Source organism: Elephas maximus, chromosome 8, assembly GCF_024166365.1.
Source record: "Elephas maximus indicus isolate mEleMax1 chromosome 8, mEleMax1 primary haplotype, whole genome shotgun sequence".
NCBI classification, from domain to species: domain Eukaryota; kingdom Metazoa; phylum Chordata; class Mammalia; order Proboscidea; family Elephantidae; genus Elephas; species Elephas maximus.
Window position 1 is genome coordinate 133,234,005 of NC_064826.1, and position 15,822 is coordinate 133,249,826.

At 42.7% G+C, this 15,822-nt stretch overlaps 1 protein-coding gene across 8 annotated transcripts in view; it reads right to left on the reverse strand.

Annotated features, from left to right (window-relative positions):
- Positions 1-4,877, reverse strand: part of CSGALNACT2 (chondroitin sulfate N-acetylgalactosaminyltransferase 2) — a 101,893-nt gene extending 97,016 nt beyond the window's left edge. For 6 of the 8 annotated variants that reach the window (XR_007518511.1, XR_007518512.1, XR_007518510.1 and 3 more), the window contains exon 1: positions 4,746-4,877. The gene's annotated coding sequence lies outside the window, so the exon portion shown is untranslated. The remainder of the gene's footprint in view (positions 1-4,745) is intronic. The other 2 variants (XR_007518509.1, XM_049894698.1) reach the window with 1 other exon arrangement.
- Between the last annotated feature and the right edge of the window lie 10,945 nt (positions 4,878-15,822).

The window sequence follows — 15,822 nt, forward strand, 5'->3', positions numbered from 1 at the left end:
TGGCAAAGTTTGCTGGCTGTTGCCTACTCTGAATCCTGCATCTGCCCATCATTATTTCACCTCTGGTTCTTGGGACTTAAACTAGCAGCCTGCCGTCCAACCTGCTGATCTTAGGTTCATCGGCCTCTGTAGCTACATGAGCCACACACACATATATATAAAAATAAACCCACACCCACTGCCATTGAGTCGATTTAGACTGCCCCATAGAGTTTCTAAAGAGAGCCTGGTGGATTCAAACTACCAACCTTTTGGTTAGCAGCCATAGAACTTAACCACTATACCACTACCAGGGCTTCCTGGTGTATGTATACATTTATATAAATATATACACACACACACATATATACACACACACATATATGCACACACATACATATATGCTTCATTGGTTTTGCTTCTCTACAGAGAACCCAGCCTGACAACTACCTAAAGCAATCTACAGATACAAATCCAACAACATTCTATACAGAAATGGAAAAACTAGTGACCAACTTTATACGAAAGGAAAGACACCCTGAATAGCCAAAGCAAAATTGAAGAACAACAACAAAGTAGGAGGCCTCACACATGCTGGTATCAAAACATACTATACAGCCACCATAATCAAAACAGCCTGGTATTGGTTCAATGACAGACACATAGACCAGTGGAACAGAACTGGGAACCCAGAAATAAATCCATTTATGGACAGCTGATTTTTGACAAGGGGTCAAAGTCCATTCAACGAGAAAGAAACAGTCTCTTTAATAAATGGTGCTGGCAAAACTGGATATCCACTTGCAGAAAAATGAAACAAGTCCAATACTTCACACCATATACAAAAACTAACTCAGAATGGATCAAAGACCTAAATGGTAAAGATAAAACTATAAGGTTCCTGAAAGAAAACGTAAGGAGAAAGTTGTGGGACCTAATCTTTTGTGAAAATAGGATAACAAATCCACAAATAGCAGAAGACAAATTAGATAAATGGGACCTTACATAAATTGAAAAATTATGCTCATCAAAAGAGTAAAAAGACAACCTACAGACTAGGAAAAAATCTTCGGAAATGACATATCCGATAAGGGTCTAATCTCTAAAATTTATAGAAAAGTTCAACAACTCAACAACAAAAAGATAACCCAATTATAAAATGGGCAAAGGACATGAACAGAAACTTCACCAAAGAGGACAGACATTCAAGTGGCCAACAAACACATGAAAAGATGCTCACAATCATTAGCCATTATCCACTGCCATTGAGTCGATTTTGACTCATAGAGACCCTACAGGACAGAGCAGAACTGGCCCATAGAGTTTCCAAGGAGTGTCTGGTGGATTCGAACTGCCAACCTATTGGTTAGCAGCCATAGCACTTAACCACTACACCACCAGGGTTTCCAAAATCAAACCTGTTGCCATCAAGTCGATTCCGACTCATGGCAACCCTACAGGACAGGGTAGAACTGTCCCATAGGGTTTCCAAGGAGCAGCTGGTGGATTCGAACTGCCAACCTTTTGGTTAGCAGCCAAATGCTTAACCACTGTGCCACTAGGACCCCATCATTATCCATTACAGAGATGCAAATCAAAACTACAAGATACCATCTCACCCCAGCTAAAATGGCACTGATGGAAAAAAAAAAGGTAGATAACAACAAATGTCGGTGAGGATGTGGTGAGACTGGAACCCTTATCCACTGCTGGTGGGACTGTAAAATGGTACAAGCAGTATGGAAAATGGTATGGTACTTCCTAAAAAAGCCAGAAATAGAAACATCTTATGTGATGGTTAAGATTGTGTGCCAACTTGGCTGGGCCATGATTCTCAGCATTTATATTCATCACTCCCATGATCGAATCTGCTGTCAGTAGCCAATCAATTGAAAGGGAGTTTCCGTGGAGGTGTGGCCTGCATCTGAAAATAAGAAGACATTCTGCCGTTTTTGCTCACTCTGGATCCTGCAGCTGCCTCCTGTTTGTTTGACCTCTGGTTCTTGGGACTTGAGCTATCAGCTTATCTGCCAATCTTGGGATTTGTTAATCTTCACAACCTGTGAGCAGGAGCTCTGCTCTCTGACCTACCAATCTTGGGTTCCCCAGCCCCTGCAGCTATATGAATCAAGAAAAGCCTCTATACTGATCCACAGACTTGGGACGTTCCAGCCTCTACAATCGCGTGAGCTGTTTCCTTGATATAAAATCTATATATATATTTATACACTTTATAGCTTTTGCTTCTCTAGAGAACCCAGCCTAAGGCACCTTATGATCCAACAACCCCACTCCTAGGTATATACCCTAGAGATCTAAATAAAAGAGACATGGGCAGACACGCACACCTTTGTTCACTGCGATATTCACAACAGCAAAAAAATGGAAACAACCTAAGTGTCCATCAATGAATGAATGGATAAGCAAAATGTGGTACATACATACAATGGAATACTATGCAACCACAAGGAACAATGATGAGTTCGTGAAACACATTATGCTATGGATAGGCTGGAGAACATAATGCTAAGTGAAATAAGTCAGCCACATAGGCACAAATATTGTATGATCCTCCTTTTATAAGAAGACAAGAATAAATATAGAGAGACAGACCAATGTTCACTGGTGGTTACCAGAGAGGGGTGGGGAGCAGGGGGAATCATGTTCTAGATCACAGATACTTGTTACTTTTGGTGATGGGAATAGTACCATGGAATGTGGGTGTAGCGAGCAAAGCCTGACGACAGCAATGTCATTAAGTGCTCAACAGAAAAGGATGTTTGTACTTAAGAATTTTGCATACATAATATGGCAACAACACCAACAATGCCCAAAACATAAGTGTATGGTCACATATGTATGTGTATAGGAATATAGGAATAAGGGTAGGTACAGGTGTATACCCACGTGTGTGCAAATACAAGTACGTCTAAGTACTGACATGTGTATGCAAGCATATATATTCACAGAAGACACAATTACAGATATCTCTCAGACACAACCAAATACCTTGTGTGACTGATTTTCTAGGTTTGAAGGCTTATGACCTTAGTCTCATACGGCAACTCAGTTAATTGACAGAATACAGCCCCTGGAGAAGGACATCATGCTTGGCAGAGTACAGGGTCAGCGGAAAAGAGGAAGACCCTCAAGGAGGTGGATTGATACAGTGGCTGCAACAATGAGCTCAAGCATAACAATGATTGTAAGGATGGCGCAGGACCAGGCATTGTTTTGTTCTGTTGTGCATAGGGTTGCTATGAGTCGGAACCGACTCGACGGCACCTAACAACAACGGTTGAAAAAGTTGATGTTCTGCATCCTAGTGAGGTGAATAGCGTCTGGGGTCTTAAAAGCTTGTGAGCCACCATCTAAGATACAACTATTGGTCTCTACTCGTCAGGAGCAAACGAGAAATAAGGAAACCAAATACTCAAAAAAAACTACCAGTCTCCAGGGCTAGTGGCCTACACAAGCCTCGGTCTCATCTACCCTGAGACCAGAAGAACAGTGGTGCCCAGCTACCACTACTGACGGTTCTGATTAGGGCCAAAATAGATGGACCCTGATAAAAAGGGAGAAAAACGCGGAACAGAACTCAAATTCTTATCAAGTCCAGACTTGCTGGACCAGTTGAGACCAGAAGACCCCCTTAGATATCGCCCTGAGATACCCTTTAAGCCTTGAACCAAAGCAATCCCCTGAGATCACCTTTTAGCAAAATAACAGAGTGGCACACAAAATAAAGGAAATTACCCATAAGTATGGTGCTCTACTAAAAAACCATCTATGAGACCAAAAAGTCAACAATTACTCTAAAGCAAAGATGAGAAAATAAGTGGAGCAGGGAAACCAGAGCACTGGAAATGGAACCAACACAACGCAATTAAAGAAAATGTTGACACACTGTGAAAAATGTAACTAATGTCACTGAATGATCTGTGGGAAAATTCTCAAATGGGAACTTAATGTATAAGCTTTCACCAAAATCTCAATAAGAGATTTTTTTTTAATTGCCTGCGTATCTAAAAACCAGGCTAAGAAAATACGTCTAAGTTTATCAAGTCAAGGGCTTAAGAATAGTTCAAGTTTAAGATTTACAGAAAAATTTTCATTCTGCCAATAAGATCATCACAAATAAAAGTATTGCTACTGTTTTACAAATTATTCCTCAGTAACGTGTTAAAGGAAGAGTGTAATTTTCAAAATGAATTCTCTGAACAACAGGGGATGGGGGAGATATTACAACTCTATACTTTTTGCACAATTTTTTTTCTGTAAGCCTAAAACTGCCCTTAAAAAAAAGTCTATTAAAAAAAAAAGATCTAAAAATGCAAAAGGCTCCCCGTCCCAGCGTCTCATCGCCGACGAGACGTACACATAGGAATGAATGCATCTTTTAAAGACGTTCTGCGTGCTGGTTTGGCAGAATCAGAGGATGCTATCAGAAAACACTTTTCTAAAGCAATAAAGAGGTAACAGCTAACTAAAAGTTTGCCCACGGAGAGGAGCAGAAAAGGTGTGAGCTTTTCTTTTAAGTGATAAAAATAAAACACTGACACACAAACCAACAGTCTGGCTTCACCGTTCTCGAAACAAAATTCAAGCTCCGACAACCTAAAAGCTTCTCCCTGAAGCCGGAGCAGATTCCGGTGACAGAACCTGCCAGCCCGGCCCGCGCCCCGCGCCCCGCGCCCCGCGCCGCCCAGCCAAGCCGACCGGAGCCAGGGCGAGGCTGGGCGAGGGCCGTGTCGGCCGGTACTCACCGTGTCCACCGGCGCCGAGCAGCGCGGGCACACCCCGCCGGCGCCACCGCCGCAGCAGCCTCTGCCGCCAGCCTCCCCGAGCACCGCCAAGTCGACAACAGCCACTTCCGGCGCGCGCGAGGAAACGAGGCCGCCGCCCCGCCGCGCTCGCCGTGCCTGGCTACGCCCCGCCCACGCCTCGCCCCCGTCCCGCCCGCGCCCTGTCTCCTCGCCCTGTCCGCCTGTGCCACGCCAACGTCACGCCCAGTACGCCCATGCCCCGCCCAGCGGCTCGCCCGCAGCTGCTGGCGCAGTGGTTCGGAGCTCGGCTACCAACCCAAAGGCACTCAGTTCGAACCTACCAGCCGCTCTCTTACAATATTGATGAATCGATTATTTAAAATGTGTGTGTGTGTGTACGCGCGCACTTAAACCGTTGTGTGATGCCTAAAAGGATGTGTGAGACTGAATGGCGGGTGGCCAGCAGATGTTGGAGGCAGGGCGCTGATCCTGCCTGCATCGTGGCGGGAGTGACTGGAGAGTAGGCGAGCACCGCTCTGCCCACATGCACGCCAAAATAAGCGCAGGTGACCGGGCCCAGAGGAGCCGTGAGAGGTTAAATGGTCCCTCGCCATTTAACTGCTTATCCCTGGGCTGTCCCCAAGGTACTGACCCAGGTGAGCCACATCTGCCCTCCAGCAGGCAGTCCAATGCCCAACCTGTCTAGGTGGAGCTCAGTGGTGCTAAGAACTGGTGCTCCAGGGCCTGGCGGCCTGCTTCAGCCCAGGCCTCTTCTCCTTCCCAGCTTCTCCACAGGGTCTCTGGACTTAGACTCTCTAAACCTGTTTCCTCAGCTGTGTTCTGGGAACAGTAAAAATAGTATGTGTTTCATAAGGTGGTTGTGAGGTTGCAACTTTGTATTGGAAGGTCTGAGGCTGTGCCTGGCAGGTTGTTATCATTACTAAATGTCTTAGTTAGAGCCAAAGGCTGGGGTTTCTGTGGGTGCGTTCCAGGACTGTACTATAGGGCGGCTTTGAGTCGCAATCAGCTCAACAACAACGGGTTTGGTTTGGACTTTAAGTGTTTAAAGCAACTAGCAACAAGTGTTCAATGAAAGTGAATTGAATTGATTAAGAATGTGTAAGGAACCCTCCTTTGCCGAGCCAGAGTCTGTCACCTGACCAGCTCATGAGCAGATGGCATGCCTGATTAAATTTACTGCATGTCATAATTAAACTTTTCATTTGATTGGGTGGATCTGTTCTCGCCTGGAGATTAGTCTGTGCAAGCTTGGTTAGTGTAAATCGCTTCTCTGGTGTCTGAACCTACCATGATTGTTTATCCTGCAAGTCTGAGGATCCAATTTGGGGGCATGGATTGAATTGTGTCCCCCAAAAATGTGTGTATAATTTGATTAGACCATGATTCCCAGTACGTATGATTGTCCACCATTTTGTCATCTCATGTGATTTTCCCATGTATTGTAAATCCAGAAACCCTGGTGGCGTAGTGGTTAAGTGCTACAGCTGCTAACCAAGAGGTAGGCAGTTCGAATCCACCAGGCGCTCCTTGGGAACTCTATCGGGCAGTTCTACTCTGTCCTATAGGGTTGCTATGAGTCGGAATTGACTCAATGGCAGCAGGTGGGGTTTTATTGTAAATCCTGCCTCTATGATGTTAATGAGGGGGAATGGGCGGTAGTTTTGTTAATGAGGCAGGACTCAATCTACAAGATTGGATTGTGCCTTGAGCCAATCTCTTTTGAGATATAAAAGAGAGAAGTGAGCAGAGAGACAGGAGGACCTCATACCACCAGGAAAGCAGTGCCAGGAGCAGAGCGTGTCCTTTGGACCTGGGGTTCCTGTGCAGAGAAGCTCCTAGTCCAGGGGAAGATTGATGACAAGGACCTTCCTCCAGAGCCAACAGAGAGAAAAAGCCTTCCCCTGGAGCTGACGCCCTGAATTTGGACTTCTAGCCTACTAGACTGTGAGAAAATAAATTTCTCCTTGTTAAAGCCATCCACTTGTGGTATTTCTATTATAGCAGCACTAGATGACTAAGACAGAGCATGAATGAAAGGTGAATTATTCTCTCTTGGGAGAATTAGAGTGAGGAAATTGGCAAATAGTTCAGGGCATAGAATCGGTCAATTTAAGAGAATAAAACAAGTTTTTTAAAAGTACTTTTAAGTCATTCTTTCAAATATAAATGGCAGATCACTGAATTGTGGTGTTGGTGAAGAATATTGAATATACCATGGACTGCCAAAAGAACAAACAAATGTGTCTTAGAAGAAGTACAGCAAGAATTATCCTTAGAAGCAAGGATGGCAAGACTTCATCTCACATACTTTGGACATGTTATCAGGAGGGACCAGTCCCTGGAGAATGACCTACTGGGTAAAGAGTCAGTGAAAAAGAGGAAGATCCTCAACAAGATGGATTGACACAGTAGCTGCAACAATGGGCTCAAGCATAACAATGATTATTAGGATGGCGTGGGACCGGGCAGTGTTTGGTTCTGTTGTATATAGGATCGCTATGAGTCGGAACCGACTCTATGGCATCTGAAAACAACAACAACTGAACTGTCATGGAATTATGTCTCCAGGTTGGAAGCTTTGAAGTTCTAAATCTAAGTCTGTCAGATGTTCCTTACTGAAGATACTGTAATTCCAGCCTATACCTGCTGATGGTCATTAGGAAGTCTACAAAATGCAGGGGCATCTAGACCTTGTCCTCTAGCCTCATGTCCAGTAATGGCAAATGCTTAGGCTGTTCTCTCCTTCTGCTGTCATTGCACACTTTAAGTTGGACAGGACGGTCTGCTCCATGAGGACAGGGACATGACCTCTCCTATTCTCTCTGGCATCCACTCAGCCAGGCACTGTACCTGACCCCTTATGGTGCTCCCTGCGCATACATTCAATATGTGAATGAATGAGTGCTTGTAAACCCTACAGCACTAACTTTCACAGAGTGGAAACCAAAGTGAGAGCAAAGATAACTCTGTATCTCTACTCAACCAAATTCGAAACAGCCTCACCTCCTAATGTGTTGCAGGACACAATGGAGGTACTGCCCTGTATGTTAAACATACTGTTCTTTGTCTTCCTCAGCTAGCCCTGCAAACACTGAATTTCCTTTTTATTTCTAGCATTTGTGTTTCTCTCCATATCCTACTTCTTCCTTATTGCTCATACCTTGTGGACATAATTCTGACATGTACAGGGTATGCACTTGGCAGTAGGCACTGCTTCTAACACGCTCTTTGTATTAACCCTCTTAATCCTCCTAATAGCCCTATAAGGTAGGTTACGATCCTCAGTTTACAGTTAAGAAAATGGAAATGCAGAAAGGAAACTTCCAGGGGCTTTTCCAGGACAGGGCCTAGCGTGAAATTGAAGCAGCAGCGTTCATTGTCATTTTTTCTAAACTACTGTTTGAATCCTCCATTAGAACAGTTGTTTTTATAATGTAATTGAGGTCCTCCCATCAATGGGTTTAAGCTGTTAGCTTTTTAGTATTTTTTAACAGTGAGTCAAATAATAAATGTATGTAATTTGAATTTAGAGAGAAGATAATGCACAGTTCATGTGCTGTGGCGGGTAACTGATGATATACTGGGGATCATAAAACCAAGTAGTTGCTTTGGAGAAAATTCTAAAGTACACCTGTGGTATGTGCAATATCAAAAGAATGTAATTAAAAAACAAACAAACAAAACATTAACTATTTTTCCCCCAACAACCTCCAATTAGGATATACCTGAAGCCTTCCCTTTTTTTCACCATAAAGCTTTCCTACTCCCCTGCCTGCCTTTGGTCTCTGTCAAATGCATGTGATGGTACCTAACCCTTGGGTAGTGTTCGTTTATTTCCAGTTTTCCTGGAGGTCCCACCAAGACATAGTCTGCACTGCCCATCGCAGCAGACCCCAGGCTTCAACTGTGTGCAGTACCCAAAGAGGAGCCTCTGCTTTGTTTGAAGCTTGTCAAGACCTCAACAATGTGGTAAGTTAGCACCGGGTCTGAACTCTGCTCTTTTTGCATTGAGCTGCTGGGATGTTTTCTCAGTTTGGTCCCATCAGTGTAGAGTCAGGCCATTCTTTTTCACTCTCTTTTGTGTTTCTGTTTTGTGTTGTAGTGTCTAAAAGTGCTGTTTGTCATAAGAAGGAGAATCACAGGGTAGCACACAGCACTAGGCCTATAAACCATGTTCAAGCCATCCTCACAGATCATTTCTTCTCATTTCTCTCCGTCTGCACCTCCATTGACTCCACCCTCCTCTTCTCTGTGTCCAGACCTTTACCCAAATATTCTACTAGGACACCAAAATCCTAGTTTCCTGTAAAGATTCATCCCTTCTATGAACCAGGTGACCAGGTATGTAGGCAACTGTAGAATTTAAATCTTGGACTTGAGCTGAATTAAGAGCTATAATTAAGAATTTCCCTAAACCCAGATAAGACCAGCAACTATTCATAGAAGAGCTTAAAATTATTTTGAGTGCATACAACCTAAGGTTACCTGACCTATATAAACTTGTGTGCATGTTAATCAGAACCTCAGATGCTAAATTCTGTATGACAAAAACTGATTGGACTGACCTGGAAAAGGACCTACAGGATCCCTCTTCTACAATAAACCTGAGGGTTAAAAAAAAAAAAAAAAAGGCCTGGAAAGTGGGGCAAAGTGCTCTAAAAGCCATACTTGAAACATTTCCAATAGAAATTGTTTGAACCATAATTCAATAATGCAAATGGAGAAAATATGAAACTATAGGAGATTTGGGGGATAAACAAAAAATACTTTGACAATTTTTGGAAGTTAAAAAAGGTGCTGATTAGAACAAAAGTAGAAGACTCATGCTTCCTGATTTTAAAGCTTCCTACAACCTTTTACAACCCCAGGAAGATAAAGCACTTAAGAATAAATCTAACCAGGGATGTAAAAGACCTATACAAGGAAAACTACAAAACACTACAGCAAAAAAACAAAAGAGACCTACATAAGTGGAAAAACATACCATGCTCATGGATAGGAAGACTCAACATTGTGAGAATGTCAATTGTACCCAAAGCTATCTATAGATACAATATAATCCCAATCCAAATTCCAACAGCATTTTTTAACAAGATGGAGAAACAAATCACCAATTTTATATGGGAAGGGAAGAGGCCCTGGATAAGTAAAGCATTACTGAAGAGGAACAAAGTGAAAGGTCTCACACCACCTGATTTTAGAGTCTATTATACTGCCATGGTAGTCAAAACAGCCTGGTGCTGGTACAACAGACACATAGACCGATGGAACAAAACTGAGAACCCAGACATAAATCCAACCACCTATGAGCAGCTTATATTTGACAAAGGCCCAAAGTCCATTAAATGGGGAAAAGACAGTCTCTTTAACAAATGTGCCACTGGCATAACTGGATATTCATCTGTAAAAAAATGAAACGGGACCCATACCTCACACCATACACAAAAGCTAACTCAAAATAGATCAAAGACCTACATATAAAATCTAAAACAATAAAGATCATGGAAGAAAAAATAGAACACTAGGGGCCCTAATACATGGCATAAATAGTATATAAACCATAACTAACAATGCACAAACACCAGAAGAGAAACTAGAAAATTGGGAGCGCCTAAAAATAAAACACTAACGTTCATCAAAAGACTTCACCAAAAGAGTAAAAAGAGAACCTACAGACTGGGAAAAAGTTTTTGGCTACAACATATCCAATAAGGGTCTAATCCTTAAAATCTATAAGATACTGCAACACCTCAACAACAAAAGGACAAATAATCCAATTAAAAAATGGGCAAAGGATATGAACAGACACTTCCCCAAAGAAGACATTCAGGAGGCTAGCAGGAGGAAATGCTTACAATCATTAGCCATTGGAGAAATGTCATCTCACCCCAACAATGCTGGCACTAACCCAAAAAACTCAAAATAACAAATGTTGGAGAGGTTGTGGGGAGATTGGAACTCTTATGCACTGTTGGTGGGAATATGGAATGGTACAACCATTTTGGAAAACTATATGGTGCTTCCTTAAAAAGCTAGAAATAGAAATACCACATGATCTAGCAACCCCACTCCTTGGAATACACCCGGGAGAAAAAAGACCCAGCACATAAATAGACATATACACACCCATGTTCACTGCAGCATTGTTCACAATAACAAAAAGATAGAAACAACCTAAATGCCCATCAACAGATGAATGGATAAACAAACTATGGTACATACACACAATGGAATACTATGCAACGATAAAGAACAATGATGAATCCGCAAAACATCTCACGACATGGATGAATCTGGAGGGCACTATGCTGAGTGAAATCAGTCAGTCACAAAAGTACAAATACTGTATGAGACCACTATTAATAAGAAAAGGTTTACACACAGAAAAAAGCATTCTTTGATGGTTACAAGGGTGGGAAGGGGAGAAAGGGAATCACTAATTAGATAGACAAATATCAACTTCGGTGAAGAGAAGGACAACACACAATACAGGGGAAGTCAGCACAGCTGGACCAAAGTGAAAGCAAAGATGTTTCCTAGACACATCCAAACACTTGGAGGGACCGAGTAGCTAGGGCTGTGGCCTGGGCACCATAATTTTGGGGGACATCTAGGTCAGGCATAACATAGTTTATAAAGAAAATGTTCTACATCCCACTTTAGTGATTAGTATCTGGAGCCTTAAATGTTTGTGAGCGGCCATCTAAGATACATCTATGTGTCCCATACCGCCTGGAGCAAAGAAGAATGAAGAAAACCAAAGGCACAAGGAAAAAACGAGCCCAAAGGACTAAAGGACCAGATAAGCCACAGACTCCACCAGCCTGAGACCAGAAGAACTAGATGGTGCCCAGCTACTACCAATGACTGCCCTGACAGAGAACACAACACAGAGTCCCAGACTGAGCAGGAGAAAAATGTAGAACAGAATTCAAATTCACGTAAAAAGACCAGACTTAATCGTCTGACAGAGATTAGAGGAACCCCCGAAACTATGACCCCCACATGCTCTGTTAACCCAGAACTGAAACCATTCCTGGAGCCCACTTTTCAAGCAAAGATTAGACAGGCCTATAAAACAAAAAATAGTACACGTAAAGACCATGTTCCTTAGTTCAATCAAATATATGAGACCAAGTGGGCAGCTCCTGTCCAAAAGCAGGGTGACAAGGCAGGAAGGGACAGGAACTGGATGAATGGACCCAGGGATCCTGGAGTGGAAAGGGAGAGTGTGCTGTCACATTGTGGGGATTGCAACTAATGTCACAAAACAATATGTGTATAAATTTTTGAATGAGAAATTAACTTGAGCTGTAAACTAAATTAAAACAACTTCCTACAAAGCTATAGTAATCAAAACAGTCTGGAACTGGCATAAGGATAGACATAGATAGCAATGGGATAGAATCAAGGGACCACATATAAACCTATACAACTATTGAAATTGATTTTTGACAAGAGTGCCAAGTTCATTCAATGGAGAAAGAATAGTCTTTTCAATAAATTGTGCTGTAACAAATAAATTTACACGTGCAAAAGAATTAAGGATACCTCCCTCACATCATATACAAAATTTAACTCAAAATGGGTCAACAACCTAAATATAAGAGCTAAACCACAATGAGATGCAACTTTACACCTACTAAGTTAGTTATAATTAAAAAAAAAAAAGGAAAATAGCGAGGGTTGGCAAGAATGTGAGAAATTGGAACATTTATCCATTGCTGGTGGGAATGTTAATGGTGCAGCCACTGTGGAAACTGTGGAAAATAACTTGGTGGTTCCTCAAAAAGTTAAAGATAGAATTACCATACCCAAAACCAAAACCAAACCCAGTGCTCTTGAGTCGATTCTGACTCATAGCAAATTATCATATGACCCAGCAATTCCACTCCTAGATATATTACAGGAACTCAAATACTTGTATGCCAATGTTCATTGCAACATTACTTGCAGTTGCCAAAAGGTAGAAGTAATCCAAGTGCTAATTAATAGATGAATGAATAAACAAAATGTAGCATGTCACACAATGGAGTATTATTCTGCCATTAAAAGGAATGAAGTTCTGATACATGCTACAATATGGATGAACCTTGAAAATACGCTATGTGAAATAAGCCAGATATAAAAGGGCAAATAGTGTATGATTCCATTTATATAAAATATCAGAACGGGCAAATTCATAGAGATAGAAAGTACTTAGAGGTTACCATAGAGACAGAAAGTAGATTAGAAGTTACCAGGGACTGGGAGGAGAGGGGAAGGGGCAGCTATCGCTTAATGGGTACAGATTTTCTGTTTGGAGTGATAAAAAGTTTTGGAAATAGATAGTAGTGATGGTTCACAGTATTGTGAATGTAATTAATGCAACTTGGGCCATATGATCCAGTGGATCCAATAGCAGTCGAAGTGTCATTGGCAGATAGATCTGCTGTTTAGAGCCTTTGCAGATCCCTATAGGAGAATCACAGCACAGACCCTTAGCATTTTGGAGCAAAGCTCTTCCATCCTCTGCAGATAACTGCTCTCCTTTTGACAAGCAGCTTCTGGCTTGCTACTGAGTCTAGTAGAGACTGAACCTTCAATCATGAGCTGCCATGTTACTATGTGACCTGAGTTTCCCATGTTGTCTGGCCCAACAAGCCATAACATTGGGCATGCAATGTAGCACTCCATTATCAAATGGAAGTGGTGTATATGAGATTGGGCTCAAGCAGGCCCTGAAGGCACAAGTAAGTTACATAAGGAAGTGACCCAAATGCCTGTGGTCCCCACTCCTGCTACATTATCGTTTCTCCCCCAGCCTGCATCTATGGCCTCATAGGGAGTTCCCTACGATCAGTTGACTGAGGAAGAGAAAACCTGGGCCTGATTTACAGATGGTTCAGTGTGATATGTGGATACCACCGAAAGTAGACAGCTATAGCACTACAGCCTCTTTCTGAAACTTCCCTGAAGGACAGCGGTAAAGAGGAATCCTCCCAATGGGCAGAACTTCGAGCAGTGCAACCTGGTTGCTCATTTTCTTGGGAGGAGCATAGCCAAATGTGTGATTATATACCAATTCATGGGCTGTGGTACATGGTTTGGCTGGATGGTCAGGGACTTGGAAGGAACATGATTGGAAAATTGGTGACAGGGAGGTCTGAGGTCTGTGGATATACCTTAAAAAAAAAAAAAGTAAACATATTTGTGTCCCATGTGAATGCTTACCAAAGGATGACCCCTGAAGAGAATACTTTAATAATCAAGTGTACAGGATGACCTGTTCTGTGGATACCAGTCAGTCTCTTTCCCCAGCCTTCCCTGCATGTAATGATTCTGTCAAAACTACCGTTCTGGATTTATAGAATGCCTTATCCACTATTATAGTATTCCACACACCATTGTCTTGGATCAAGGAACTCATTTCACAGCAAATGAAGTGCAAAAATGGGCCGGTGCTTATAGAATTTATCAGTCTTACTATATTCCTCATCATCCTGAAGCAGCTAGCTTGATGGGATGGTGGAATGGCCTTCTGAAGACTCAGTTATTAAGAGCCGGCTAGCTGGCAGTACCTGGCAGAGCTAGGGTAATGTTTTCCAGAAGACCGTATATGCTATAAGTTACCATCTATGGTAAAATGATTTCCTTTATACAAATAAGAATTGCCTTGATTCTTTGGAAAAACAGCTTGGGAGAATTTCCCCCAAGCCCTGAGGAGTCCTGGTGGTACAATGGTTAAACACTCAGCTGCTAACTGAAAGTTGGGTGGTTCAAACCCACCAGTGGCTCCACAGGAGAAAAGAACTGGAAGTCTGCTTCTGTAAAGATTATAGCCTAGAAAACCCTATGGGGCAGTTCTATTCTGTCCTATAGAGTTGCTGTGAGTTGGAATGGTCTCTATGGCACACAACAATAATTAACAAGCCCTGAGGAGATGTTACCTTTACCCTAGTTCTTTGGAGAAACTATTTGGGGGGGCATCTCCCAGGTTGCTTTCTACCTCAAAGGTTGTTACTTTTGACCAGGGAAGAAGCTAGTTTCTCCTGGCAGAAAATGTTACTTTTGTATAAGACCTGAGTTGATTGACATCTCATGAGGTTGTGATTCTCCCAAAATGATTGGCTGGGCCACAATCTTGCAAGGAATTGGTTGATTTGTTATTCAGACAGTGGCTTGAAAATCCATCCAATAGGACTCAATGACTTACACTTCACCAAGGGAATTGGTCAGTTTGTGGTCCTGCTGGGAGGGCCATGCCTTGAAATTGATAAGGTGTTTGCTTATACAAGTGGCCAATCCCACAGAGGAAAAGAGAAGAGAGGCAAGGAGGTGTCTTAGTCATCTAGTGCTGCTGTAATAGAAATACCACAAGTGGATGGCTTTAACAAAGAGAAGATTATTCTCTCACAGTCCAGTAGGCTACAAGTCTGAATTCAAGGTGTCAGCTTCAGGGGAAGGCTTCTCTGTTGGCTCTGGAGGAAGGTCCTTGTCATCAGTCTTCCCTTGGTCTGGGAGCATCTCAGCACAGGAAACTTAGGTCCAAAGGACACGCTTTGCTCCCATCACTGCATCCTTGGTAATATGAGGTTCCCAACTCTCTTCTTGCTTCTATTTCATCTCTTGAGAGATAAAAGGTGGTACAGGCCACACCCCAGGGAAACTCCCTTTATATTGGATCAGAGAGGTGACCTGAGTAAGAGTAGTGTTACAATCCCACCCTAATCCTTTTATTGTAAATTACAATCACAAAATGGAGGAGAACCACACAATACTGGGAACCATGGCTCAACCAAATTGATACACACAATTTTGGGGGGGACATAATTCAATTCATGACAGGAGGGAACCTTAAGACCAAGAAAAGCATGGTGCAGAGTGGTCTGGATCTAGAGTTCCCGTGAAGGGAACTTCCTAAAGAGAGCTGTAATAGGGGTCAAGGGTTTTAACACTGAAGATGGGGAGGAGCCCAGAAGGGGCCCAGTGGGAGTGAGCCAGCGGCAAGAGGCCCAGAAGGGGGCCTGACACCAGAGCCAGTGGTGACGTTGGAAAGCTACTGCTAGGAATGCAG